We start from the raw sequence: 13,107 nt of genomic DNA, 5'->3' as shown, positions 1-13,107 counted from the left end.
GGAGAGGTGGGTCAGGCTGGGACAGGCATGCACACCTGCCAGGGTGGAGGTGTGTGGTGGGGTGCTGGGAGCATGGTGCCAGGAGGTGGGTGATGGGGTTCAGGTGCATGGGATGTGGAATGAGTCGCGGGGCAGGGACCATATGCATGAGGGTAGCACTTTCAAGGAATGTGGCTTGGCTTACTTCCCTGTCCCTGTCTCCCTGTCTCTGCACTCCAGAGGGTTCTGGGCCTCGGTTTGGAAAGGGGCATATTAGGCTATTTGCAGTAGTTGGACAGTCTCTGTTTCTCTGCATCTGAATTCCTCAACTTTTTCAACCAAGGCCTCCCTATGTGGTGTCGAAGACCCTCCCAGATCTCTTACACCCTGGAAGTGCTGTCCCAATTCGTTTTTTGTCACTTCTCTAGCTGTTCCTTGGAGCAGGGGTGAACTTGATTTATTCTTTTCTACCATCTTCCTGGAACTCTCTCTGTGAGCTTTTGAGGACTCCAGTAAACTAATTAAGATCCACCTTAAATGGGCAAGGGACACAACTCCACAGAAATAATTTAATCAAAAAGCCACACCCACAATTGAATGGGTCACATCTCTTTGGTAACAATCCCACCCTAAATATTAAGTCTCCCCCAACAAAATTGGATTAGGATTAAGACAACATGGCTTTTCTGGGATACAGAACAGTTTCAAACTAATATAGAGGGCAAAAGGGATTTTGCATGGCTGATAAATTAAGGATCTTGAGACAGGGAAAGTATCTTGGATTATCTAGGTAGGCCCAGTGTAACCACATGTGTCCTTAAAAATGAAAAAGAGGTAGAAGAGGCAGTGATGATGGAAAAGAGGTGAGAATAATTTGATTGGCCATGGTTGGCTTTGAAGCTAGAAGTGGCTATGCTCCAGGAGTGCAGGCAGCCTCTAAAAGCTGGCAAATGCCAAGAAACATATTCTCCCCTAGATCCTCCAAAGGGGACATAGCCCTGCCAACACCTTGATTCTAGCCTAGTAAGACTCATTTTGGACTTCTGACCTCTGGAACTGTAAGGTAATAAATTTGTGATTTTTTTAAACCAAAAAAAGAACTATGTTTGTGGTAGTTTGTTACACCAGCAATAGAAAACTAGTATGCTGGGGAAATTAACATGCTCTGCTTCAATTCAACTTCTCCTTCTCTTTTGTTGATTGGGTGTGGTTTCCTAATTCTCTCCCATTCTCTGCCCTGTCTTTTAGATAGATGAGGATCTATTTCAGGATTTCTGTTTCTTTATATCAGTCTTTTTTTATTTAATTTTTATCAATAAAACCTATCAACATAAACACAAACATTCTTAACAGATGAACATTCCATACTTGGTGTGCAATCAATATTGTACAATCACAATATCATCACATAGTTGTATATTCATCATGATGATCATTTCTCAGAACATTTACATCACTCCAGAAAAAGAAAAAACTCACACATACCATACCCCTTGTTCTAGTTTACTAGCTGCCAGAATGCAATATACCAGAAATGGAATGGCTTTTTAAAAGGAGAATTTAATAAGTTGCTAGTTTACAGTTCAAAGGCCTAGAAAATGTCCCAATTAAACAAGTCTATAGAAATGTCTAATCACAGGCATCCAAAGAAAGATACCTTGATTCAAGAGGGCCAATGAAGTTCAGGGTTTCTCTCACAAGTGGAAGGGCACATAGTGAAAACAGAATTTCTCTCTCATCTGGAAAGGCCATGGTGAACTCAGTCAGGGTTACTCTCTCATCTAGAAGGGCATATGGCAAATATGGCGCCATGAGGTAGCTTCTTCTCCTGGCTTCCTGTTTCATGAAGCTCCCCAGGAGGCATTTTCCTTCTTCATCTCCAAAGGTCGCTGGCTGGTGAACTCCACTTCTTGTGGCTATGTCATTCTGCTCTGCTCTCTCTGAATCTCTCTCATTCTCCAAAATGTTTCCTCTTTTATAGGACTTCAGAAACTAATCAAGACCCACCCAAATGGGTGGAGACATGCCACTACTTAATCCAGATTAATAACCACTCTTGATGGACCTAGGGAGATGACCTAATTACAGTTTTAAACATCCAATGCTGAATAGGGATTAGAAGAAGTGACTGCCTTCACAAAATGGGATTAGGATTAAAACATGACTTTTCTAGGGTACATACATCATTTCAAACCAGCACACACCCTACCCCTCCCTCTCATTGACCACTAGTATTTCCCTTTACCCAATTTATTTTGATGTCTGTTCCCTCTATTATTTATTTATTTTTAATCCATATTTTTTACTCATCTGTCCATACCATAGATAAAAGGTTTTCTACAATCACACAGGTTTTCACAATCACACAGTCACTTTGTGAAAGCTATATCATTATACAATGGCTATTTAAAGAAACATGGCTGCTGGAACCCAGCTCTATGGTTTCAGGTACTTCCCTCTAGCCTCTCTAATACACCTTAAACTAAAAAGGGGTTATCTATATACTGTGTAAAGAATAACATCCAGGATAACCTCTCGACTCTGTTTAAAATCTCTCAGCCACTGATACTTTATTCTGTCTCATTTCTCTCTTCCCTCTTTCAATAGAGAAAGTTTTCTCAATCCATTAATGCTGAGTCCCAGCTCATTCTAAGATTTCTGTCCCACATTGCCAGGGAGATTTGCACCCCTAGGAATCATGTCCCACATAGAGAGGGGGAGGGCAGTGAGTTTGCTTGCCATGTTGGCTGAGAGACAGGCCACATTGGAGCAACAAAAGAGGTTCTCAGGGGGTGACTTTTAGGCATAATTTTAAGTAGTTTTAGCTTATCCTTTGCAGGGATAAGTTTCATATGAACAGACCCCAAGACTGAGGGTTTGGCCTATTGATTTTGTCCTCACTGCTTGTGAGAATATCAGGCCTTCTCCAGATGGGGAAGTTGAGTTTTCCCTCTTTCTCACCATTCCCACCAGTCAACTTTCCAAATACTATTTTATTCACCATTCAAATCACTCTGGGATTTCTCAGGGCATCACTCTAGACAAATCTACAAAATTTCATGCCCTACTGAAGGTTCCATGTACTTATGGTGTTCAGTGAAACTGTCCATATCAGTTATATTATGGGATACACCTAGTCAAAATATAAATTTTGTACCAAATAACATTTTTTGCTTTAGTCTCATGCAGAAGTTAGTTTTAAAATATGACTTACCATCTATTTTCAACACCCTGTAGTATAGATATTTCTTTGTTCTTCCTCATGCAAAAACATTTCTTATTTGTACGTTTACTCACTATCATTACACACTCTAGGCATTCCTACATTATACCATCTCAGTCTTTATCATCTATCTTTCCTTCTGATTTCATTTCTGCCTCCAACCCTCCTCCCTCTATCATTCTCACATTCAGCTTGATTCAGTGTACATTATTGTGCTACAACCAAGTAAAATTGTGCTATCCATTTCTGAATTTTTCAATCAGTCCTGTTGTACAATCTGTATCCCTTCAGCTCCAATTACCCAAATTCTACCATATTTCTATCTCCTGATGGCCTCTGTTCATAACTGAAATTCTCCAAGTTCATTCATTAATGTTAGTTCATATCAGTGAGACCATATAGTATTTGTCCTTTTGTTTCTGGCTAGTCTCACACAGTACAATGTCCTCAAGGTCCATCCATGCTGTTACATACTTCATAACTTTATTCTTACAGCTGCATAATATTCCATCATATGTATATACTACAGCTTGTTTAGCCACTTGTTCTAGTTTGCTAGCTGCCAGAATGCAACACACCAGAGATGGATTGGCTTTTAATAAAAAGGGATTTATTTTGTTAGTTCTTCAGAGGAAAGGTAGCCACCTTTCAACTGAGGTTCTTTTGTATGTGGGAAGGTACAGGATGGTCTCTGCTGGCCTTCTCTCCAGGCTTCTGGGTTCCAACAACTTTCCTTGGGGTGATTTCTTTCTGCATCTCCAAAGGCCTGGGCTGAGCTGCGAGTGCTGAGATGAGGTATGTTGAGCTGCTTGGGCTGTGCTATGTTGAGTCTCTCATTTAAGCACCAGCCAATTAAGTCAAACATCATTCACTGCAGCAGGCACGCCTCTAGCTGACTGCAGATGTAATGAGCAACAGATGAGGTTCACATACCATTGGCTCATGTCCACAGCAACAGAACTAGGCACATTCACCTGGCCAAGTTGACAACTGAATCTAACCACTACACCACTCGTTTGTTGATGGATATTTGGACTGTTTCCATCTCTTGGCAATTGTAAATAATGCTGCTATAAACATTGGTGTGCAAATGTCTGTTTGTGTCCTTGTCCTCGTGTCCTCTGACTAGATACCTAGCAATGATATTGCCAGATCATATGGCAATTCTATACTTAGCTTCCTGAGGAACTGCCAAACTGCCTTCCACAGCAGTTGTGCCATTTTACATTCCCGCAACAGTGGATAAGGGTGCCTCTATATCCACATCCTCTCCAGCACTTCTCATTTTCTGTTTTATTGATAACGCCGTTCTGGTGAGTGGGAGATGATATTGCATTGTGGTTTTGATTTGCATTTCCCTATTAGCCAGTGAAGTTGAGCATCTATTCATGTGCCTTTTGGCCATTTGTATTTCCTCTTTTGAAAAGTGTCTGTTCATGTCTTTTGCCCATTTTGTAATTGGGTTGTTTGTCTTTTTTTGTTGAATTGAACAATTTCTTTATATACTCTGGATACTAGACCTTTGGCTGATATATCATTTCCAAATATTGTCTTCCATTGTGTAGGCTATCTTTTTACTTTCTTGACAAAGTTCTTTGATACACAAAAGTGTTTAATTTGGAGGAGTTCCCATTTACCTATTTCTTTCTTCAATGCTTTGGGCATAAGATCTAGGAAATCGCCTCCTATTATAAGATTTATGAGATATTTCCCTACATTTTCTTCTAAAAGTTTTGTGGTCTTAGATCTAATGTTTAGGTCTTTGATCCATTTTGAGTTAATTTTTGTACAAGGTGTGAGATATGAATCCTCTTTCATTCTTTTGCATGTGGATATCCAGTTCTCCAAGCACCATTTATTCTGGTCCATGTGAGTTGGCTTAACTGCCTTATCAAAGATCAATTGTCCATAGATGAGAAGGTCTATATCTGAACACTGTATTTGATTCCATTGGTCAGTATATCTATCTTTATGCCAGTACCATGCTGTGCATATTACACCTTAAAATCAGGTAATATGAGACCTCTGACTTCATTTTTCTTTCTCAGGATATTTTTAGCTATTCGGGGCACCCCGCCCTTCCAGATAAATTTGGTTATTGGTTTTTCTATTTCTGAAAAGTAAGTTGCGGGGATTTTATTGGTATTGCATTGAATCTATAAATCAATTTAGGTTGAATTGACATCTTAACTATATTTGGTCTTCCAATCCATGAACATGGTATGCCCTTCCATTTATTTAGGTCTTCTGTGATTTCTTTTTAGCAATTTCTTGTAGTTTTCTTTGTATAGATCTTTTGTATCCTTAGTTAAATTTATTCCTAAATATTTTCTTCTTGTGGGTGTAACTGCAAATGGAACTTTTTTCTTTATTTCCCCCTCAGATTGTTCATTACTAGTGTATAGAAACACTACACATTTTTGAGTGTTGATCTTGTGACCTACCACTTTGCTGTACTCATTTATTAGCTTTAGTTTTGCTGTGGATTTTTTGGGGGTTTAAACTTATGGTATCATATCATCTGCAAACAGTGAGAGTTTTACTTCTTCCTTTCCAATTCTGAAGCCTCGTATTTCTTTTTCTTGTCTAATTGCTCTGGCTAGAACTTCCAACACACTGTTGAATAACAACGGTGATAGTGGACAACCTTGTCTTGTTCCTGATCTCAGGGGGAAAGTTTTCAGTTTTTCCCCATTGAGGATGATGTTAGCTGTAGGTTTTTCATATATTCCTTTTATCATGTTGAGGAAGTTCCCTTCTATTCCTATCCTTTGAAGTGTTTTCAACAAGAAAGGATGTTGAATTTTGTCAGATGCATTTTCTGCATCAATCGAGATGATCATGTGCTTTTTCTGCTTTGATTCATTGATATGGTGTATTACATTAATTGATTTTCTTATGTTGAACCATCCTTGCATGCCTAGGATGAATCCTACTTGGTCACGATGCATAATTATTGTAATGTGCTGCTGGATTCAATTTGCAGGAATTTTGTTGAGGATTTTTGTATCTATATTCATTAGAGGGATTGGTCTCTAATTTTCTTTTCCTGTAATATCTTTGTCTGGCTTTGTGTATGAGGGTGATGTTGGCTTCACAGAATGAGTTAGGTAGCTTTCCCTCCTCTACAATTTTTTTCTGAAGAGTTTGAGCAGTATTGGTACTAATTCTTCCTTGAATATTTGGTAGAATTTACATGTGAAGCCATCTGGTCTTGGACTTTTCTTTTTGGGGAGCCTGTATGGTGCCTTCCTCCCCTCCTCTTTAGGAGGGTCTACTTAGGTATTATACACCCCAGCCAGATTTTCCCAGACCAAACGGGCCTCCTGTCAGGAGGAAAGAGTCACCTGCTTCAGTTTTCCCTGAGGGTGAGACCCAGCAAGTTGAAAGACTTTCGTATGAAGCCACTGGGCTCTCCGTTTTTCCAATCCTGCCCACTATGTGGTGTTTGTCTGCCTGCAGGTCCCACCAGCATGAGGTGATGCAGTACCTTTAACTTCAGCAGACTCTCCCTGCTGGGGGTATGGTGGAGACAGAGAAATTGTAGGCTGGCTTTAACCCCTTCAGTTTTCCAGATCCTGTGGTCTGTATTCCTTGAGGGAGGAATTCCACCTAAGCTAGGCCCCTTCCCTCTCCTGGGGAAGGCATAGGCTCCAGACAAGCTCTCAGACAAGCTTAATTCTGCCCTTGCCTGGGGCAATTGGAGCCTGAGAAGCCCTGCAGTTGTATCCAAAGACTTGTAACAAACAGTATATAGAAACACAGCCACAAAAATGAAAAGAAAAAAATCCTTTTCAGAGCAGGACCTCCATTCCTTGGGTTTGCCAATCAAGAGCTTAAGTTGGTACGTTGCTCTGTGTATCTCCAGGTCCTATGTGTCCCCTCCTTTCCTTCAGGACTTCAGATCCTTTCAAGTATTTTGTGCTGTCTGATCAAAAAGAACCTCTGTTTTTGTTCTATTTTGTTTTGTTTCTTTTTCCATCAGCATTGCCCCCTGTGCACCAGTGCAAAAACCAGCAACCTCAGCTTTTATTTGAAGTTCTGCTGAGCTGGGGGCCTATTTTTAGTAGTCAGAATTTGTTAATTAATTTCACAAACTGGAGCTTGGTTGGATTCTTCCCCTTGCTATTAGTAAAGTCTCTTTCCTTTCTCCTCTGGGAACCAGACTGTCGGGGAGGGGCACCAGCTACCGTGGCTTGGGGAACTCATGGTTCTGGGTGGGATTGCAGCCGGTCCAGCTTATCCAGACCAGTGTACGCTGTGTGCATGGTCACAGATGTAGCCCCAGCAGTTGTTCTTATATAGCCAGCAGTTGTTCTGGCTATTTACTAGCTGCTGTGGAGGATGAACTAAATCCCACACCTCACTAAGCCACCATCTTGTCTCATCCCCCCCATATCAGTTCTTTGATACCAATTGCAGAGGATTCTCTGATGGAATTTTCTCTTTCTCTCTGACATTTCAAAGTTCATAATTTAAATACAGAATTATCATAGTCTGTGTTAACAGACAAAGGCAGTGTGTTCTTTGCCTGATGCACTGAGTGACCAATTCCTGAGATACATGGTTTCAAAGAGAGAAATAGTTTATTGCTAGGCACAAAGCAGGAGATCAGATGGCCTATTGGCTCAAAAATATGTCTCCCTGAACTGCAGTAATTCTGATAGTTTTATAGCATTAAAAGATGGGCAGGTTTTAGGATAATAAGCACAATAGCCCCAGATGATGTAATTAGAGGTGATCTAATTAATGAGAGTGCACAGATAGATTACATGCTTAGTCACAAAATGTATGTAAGAAAATCATGGACTTAGTATATGATGGGCATGATTTTTAGTATTTTAATGAGGCATGAGTGACTTGTAGATTAAAGTCTAAGCTACTGTTCATGTCAGATGGGCCCATTTTGTTTAGATCCAGTTCTAGTCATCAAGATAAGTTTGGACTTGGGGTGGGTAGTCCTGGGCTGACCAAAGACCCCTCATTAATACACATTAGGGGCTGTATTTGGTGATCACAGGACTCCAAAGAAGCAAAACTGGATAAAATGGATACAAATGAGGATCAGTCACAAGATTTTTACAGCCACAAATGCACAAGATAAAGATTATACTATCATCAATGAACAAGGCAACTAGCTTATACTTTGACAATTTCAGGTATTTCTTTCTGGCTATTCTAATATACTTAGTACAAAAAAATCTATACAATGATTCAATAATCATAATAATTTATTAATTCCTAACTTCTCATTTACATTGACATGCCCATATCTGATTATTTTTCTTTTGTTTATATCCGTATAATGAAGTTACTCTCTGTGATGGTTTGCAAGGATTATGTACCCGGGAAAAGCCATGTTTTAATCCTAATCCACCTTGTGAAACTTTTAATCCCTATTCAGTACTGTACATTGGAAACTTGCTCAGCTATTCCACACAGAGATGGGAGCCATTCCAGGTGGATCTTGATTAGTTTACTGGAATCCTTTAAATAAGAAATATTTTGGAGCGAGTCCCCTTTTAGAACCACGAGTGCCCACACAGCCAGAGACCTTTGGAGAAGAAGAAGGAAAATGTCCCCAGAGGATCCTCATGAAAGAAGCCCGGAGAGAAAGGTAGCAGACATTGCCATGTTTGCCACATGCTTTCCAGTTGAGAGTGAAACCCCGAACTTCATCTGCCTTTCTTGAGTGGAGGTAACCTCTTGTTGGTACCTTAATTTGGACATTTTGATAGACTTGCATGGCCTTAGAATTGTAAACTAGCAACTTATTAAATTCCCCTTTTTAAAAAGCCATTCCATTTCTGATATTTTGCATTCCAACCCCTGGCAAACCAGAATATTCTTCTTCAATGGAATTCTCAGCAAAGTGCTGGCTTCAGAGATACCTATTACCTGGGAAAGGCTTATTTTTGCAGGGCATGGGGAGACCCCTCTCTTCTTTCTCTTATACTCTTTCATTGCTCCCTCCATTGGTCTATCTAAAGAAAGGATTATATAATCCATTTTGGTCTTTTGCTAGGAGGAAATTCTTGAAGGTTGATCCCTGCCTTGAAAAAGCATTTCCCGTAATGCTGAAGTCATTAGTTCAGCGGTAAGTATCACATAATCAGTTATCCTCTGTTATTTTAACAGCCTTATGATCAGTTTGTGCTGTGAAATCATCACATGCACAATGTGAGGGCCACATCCAAGGTACCTGAATGAGAAAAGAACTGTTATCAATTTGCTTTTTAGGCATCGGAGGGATGTCATTTCCTTGTGCTGATATTTCAAGTTTGGGGAGGATGAAAAGTAGGTGCTCAGGTGAAACGTGAACTTGATGAGAACGTAGTAAGAAGCAGAAACAAAAGATGAGAAATTAGAAGATGGAGTCTGGAGTAAAGGACTACAGAAACATACATTGGGAAGAGGGAAATAAGTTTAGAGGCTCAATGTAGAAGGAAATTTCTGTCTTGTTACTTCTGTTTAGTGTTTCATCAACTAATTATTTCTTTGCCAGTCTGGTACTTAATATAGTTATCCAACTAATAAATCCTTAATTCCTGAAAAAGGAGGCAAAGCAGAAGTCAGGTTAAACTGCAAGTGGCAGAATGACACATGATTTAAACTGCTTTTCTACATGCAGCTAATGTTTTAGAGGTAGAGTTTGCTATTGCTGGGTGAGCACACATCATGTCAGGAGGTCCTAATAACTTTGGCAAGCAAGGAGGCTGATGGAAAGTTTCTCTAGCTAACAGCAATCTTTTTTAAAGACTCATGGAAGGGATCCATGGCAGAGAAAAAGAAATTCATGAGGAAAAAAATATTAAAAGATACTATTTTTGTTCTGGCTCTCATGTTTTCTCCTTCTCTCTTTTTCCTCTTGGTACAGAAAGAAAAGCCAAGGATTTCTTCCTGTACAGGTCAATGAATCAAAATACTGGGTCTGTGGAGGCTCACAATATTATGCTTTGCCCATGTGGTCTCAGGCAAAAGTAACCAGAGCTCACATTCAAAATGTATGAATAATAAATGATCAGAGACTTGTTACTAAAATTTTGGAAACTTAAGGTAAACATTTGGTGAGTTTTCACTGAAAACATTAAAATATTTTTTCAAGGTGCTACTTTTTCCACATGAAATTTGAAGACTGTTTATGGGAAATATTTATGGAGGTTTTCACATTTACAAGGTTTTCTTTGAACATGTGAATTTTTTCATATGACAACTTACACCATTAGAAAACGTATCCTCAGTTTATTTTCCCCTAACCTGATTTAAACAACTCCACAATAATCACTGAATTTTTTTTTCATTAAGACCAACCTAATGTGGTTTTTTGTTTCTGTTTTTTTTTAACAAAGTCACAGATTAGTCAGGCTGCCTGAGGCTAGCAGCATGGAAACCCTGTAAAAAGAAATCTTTGACCTCCCTGAAATTATGCATGTTTTATCTGAGCTTAATTTAAAAATTATTATATTCACCTTTGGGTGAGGAGTTCAAGGTTTCTATCATTTATACATTTGGCAATTATGCCATGCACAAAAGACAATTCTTATCGTAAAAGTTGCAATTAAAGGGGAATCTATGAAAATCTGTGTGTCATAATTATAACCTCCCTCCAAGTAAAGAGTTTCCTGCTGCCTGCATGAGTGAACTTGCCTTGCCCTGCAGACCTTAAGACACCCATCTGTTGACTGGACAAAGGGAAAACCAGAGACCTATAAGTTACCATACTGCTCAACATTGAGCACAAGGAAGGGCTGCTGCCAATGTATGAGTGACCAACTCACTACTCAGATTCTTCTTCTTAGGAAACTGGATATGAGATTCATGGCAAGTCCTATCAGTTCCTATGTCAAAATATTTCTCACACCCATGTACTCCTACTTCTTCAACCCATTACCACCTGTGACGGTTTGAATCTATGGTGGACCCCAGAAAATCCATGTCCTTTAATCCTCATTCAATATTGCTGGCTGGGAGCTTTTTGATTGTTCCCATGGAGATGGTAACTTTTGATTAGATGGCTTCCTTGGGGTTGCGACTCTACCCATTCCAGGTGGGTCTTAATTAGTTTTCTGGAATCCTTGAAAAGAGGAAACAGTTTGGAAAGAGCCATGAGACGCGGCGAGCTCACACTGCCAGAGACCTTTGGAGACGAGGAAGGAACACATCCCATGGGAAGTTTCATGAAAGAAGAAACCTAGAGAGAAAGCTAGCAGCCACCACCATGCTTGCCATGTGCCTTTCCAGTTGAGAGAGAAACCCTAAACTTCACTGGCCTTTCTTCAGTGAAGGTAACCTCTTGTTGGTGCCTTAATTTGGACATTTTTATAGACTTGCTTTAACTGGGTCATTTTCTTGGCCTTAGAACTGTACATTTGCAACTTGGTAAGTTCCCCTTCTTAAAAGCTATTCTGTTGCTGGTATATTGCATTCCAGCAGCTAGCAAACTAGAACACCACAACTCTATAGGAATCCCCATCATCTTTCTCTCGGGCTGAGGCCATAGCCACCTTACATGATCTTTCCACTACCACTGTTGCCCTCTTAAAATCTATTTCTGAACAGCAGCCAGCGTGAGCTTGTAAGGAATAAATAAGATCATGTCACTCACCTGATTAATATCCTCCAATGACTTCTCATCCCAAATAAGTTAAAAATTAAACTCTGGCATGACCTGCTCTATGACTGCCTCTTGACCACATCTGCACTCTCCCTCTCATCTACGGTACTCCATCAGTGCTGCCCTCCACTCTGCTCCTTGGACACACCAAGTTCTCTCCTGCCTCAAGGCCTCTGCAACTGCTGTTCCCTCTCTCTGGAACACTCTTCCCTGCCTCCGCTGTCCCTCCCTCCCCAGCATCCATTATACGACTGGCTTCCTCCTTTTTTTCAGGTCTCAGTTCAAATATCATCTTCTACCTCCAAAACTGTATTTCTCCATCCTCGGTAAGTATCAGAATCACTTAAGAAGTTTATAAAACGTTCAGCTGACCAGGCCTCATCTCTGAAAAGAATCTGGAGTAAAACTCTGGCACCAGAATTTAAAAAAAAAAAAGCAACAAAATAAAACCAAGAAAACCTGCTACAGGTGATTCTGATTGCAGCTAAAGTTGCTGTGAATCGGTGAGCTAAAGAATCTGCCTCCCCACTTTGTGTCGCACTCATTTTATTAGTTTCCCTCCTAGATAAACACTGAAGAGGGAAACACATCCTTTAACCAAGCTATAGGACTTAGCCCTCCTGCACCCTTACCTCTTTCCTCCCCCATCCTCACTACTTGAAAACTAATGTAGCAGTCGTGGGACTGCTGTGAAAAACAACTCAGACCATAGGGAGAAAAATGAAACAAAAGACAATTCAGTCCCTAACTATTCTTAATATCACTCTCCATGGACCCCTGAACCTCCTCCTGCTCCCCTCTCCTTCTTACCCTTGCCAGAGAGACTCCTAACTGAACAGTTCTTTCTCTCCCTCCTCCTCTCTCCCAGAACTTATAGATTCCAGGTGGCCTGATTACGGCAAAGGAAAACATTCCAAAGGAGGTGGTTCTACTTGCAACCTCAGTAAATCCTTCACCCACCCCAGCGACTAACCTTGGAAAGCTGGCTGTCCTTTGTTTCCATGGAGTTGAGTTCTCCTCTCTCTCTCCCCTGATACAACAGCTTCCGAATAAATCATCCTTGCCTGGTTAACATTGTCTGGCGCAGTTTTTTTCTTTGATACCTCTTAGTGTATAACATACTGTGTAATTTCGTTTACTTATTTTCATGCTAAATATATTTGTCTTCTACCAAATGTTAATTCCATGAGGGCAGAGAAATGTTCTATCTTGTTCCTTGCTGTATCCCCAGTGCCCGATATTTGGGTCAATGAAATAATGAAAGATAGACTCAGCAGACAAGCAGAGTTTT

General features: G+C 40.2%; 1 long non-coding RNA gene across 1 annotated transcript in view; it reads left to right on the top strand.

Annotated features, from left to right (window-relative positions):
* Positions 1–12,874, top strand: part of LOC143682395 (uncharacterized) — a 63,705-nt gene extending 50,831 nt beyond the window's left edge. The window contains exons 3-5 of the long non-coding RNA XR_013175111.1: positions 9,228–9,299; positions 12,090–12,142; positions 12,685–12,874. This is a non-coding gene — a long non-coding RNA (uncharacterized LOC143682395). The remainder of the gene's footprint in view (positions 1–9,227; positions 9,300–12,089; positions 12,143–12,684) is intronic.
* The last annotated feature ends 233 nt before the right edge of the window (positions 12,875–13,107 follow it).

The sequence above is a fragment of the Tamandua tetradactyla genome, chromosome 5 (genome assembly GCF_023851605.1).
Source record: "Tamandua tetradactyla isolate mTamTet1 chromosome 5, mTamTet1.pri, whole genome shotgun sequence".
NCBI classification, from domain to species: Eukaryota; Metazoa; Chordata; class Mammalia; order Pilosa; family Myrmecophagidae; genus Tamandua; species Tamandua tetradactyla.
This window is presented reverse-complemented; position numbering and strand designations above follow the sequence as displayed.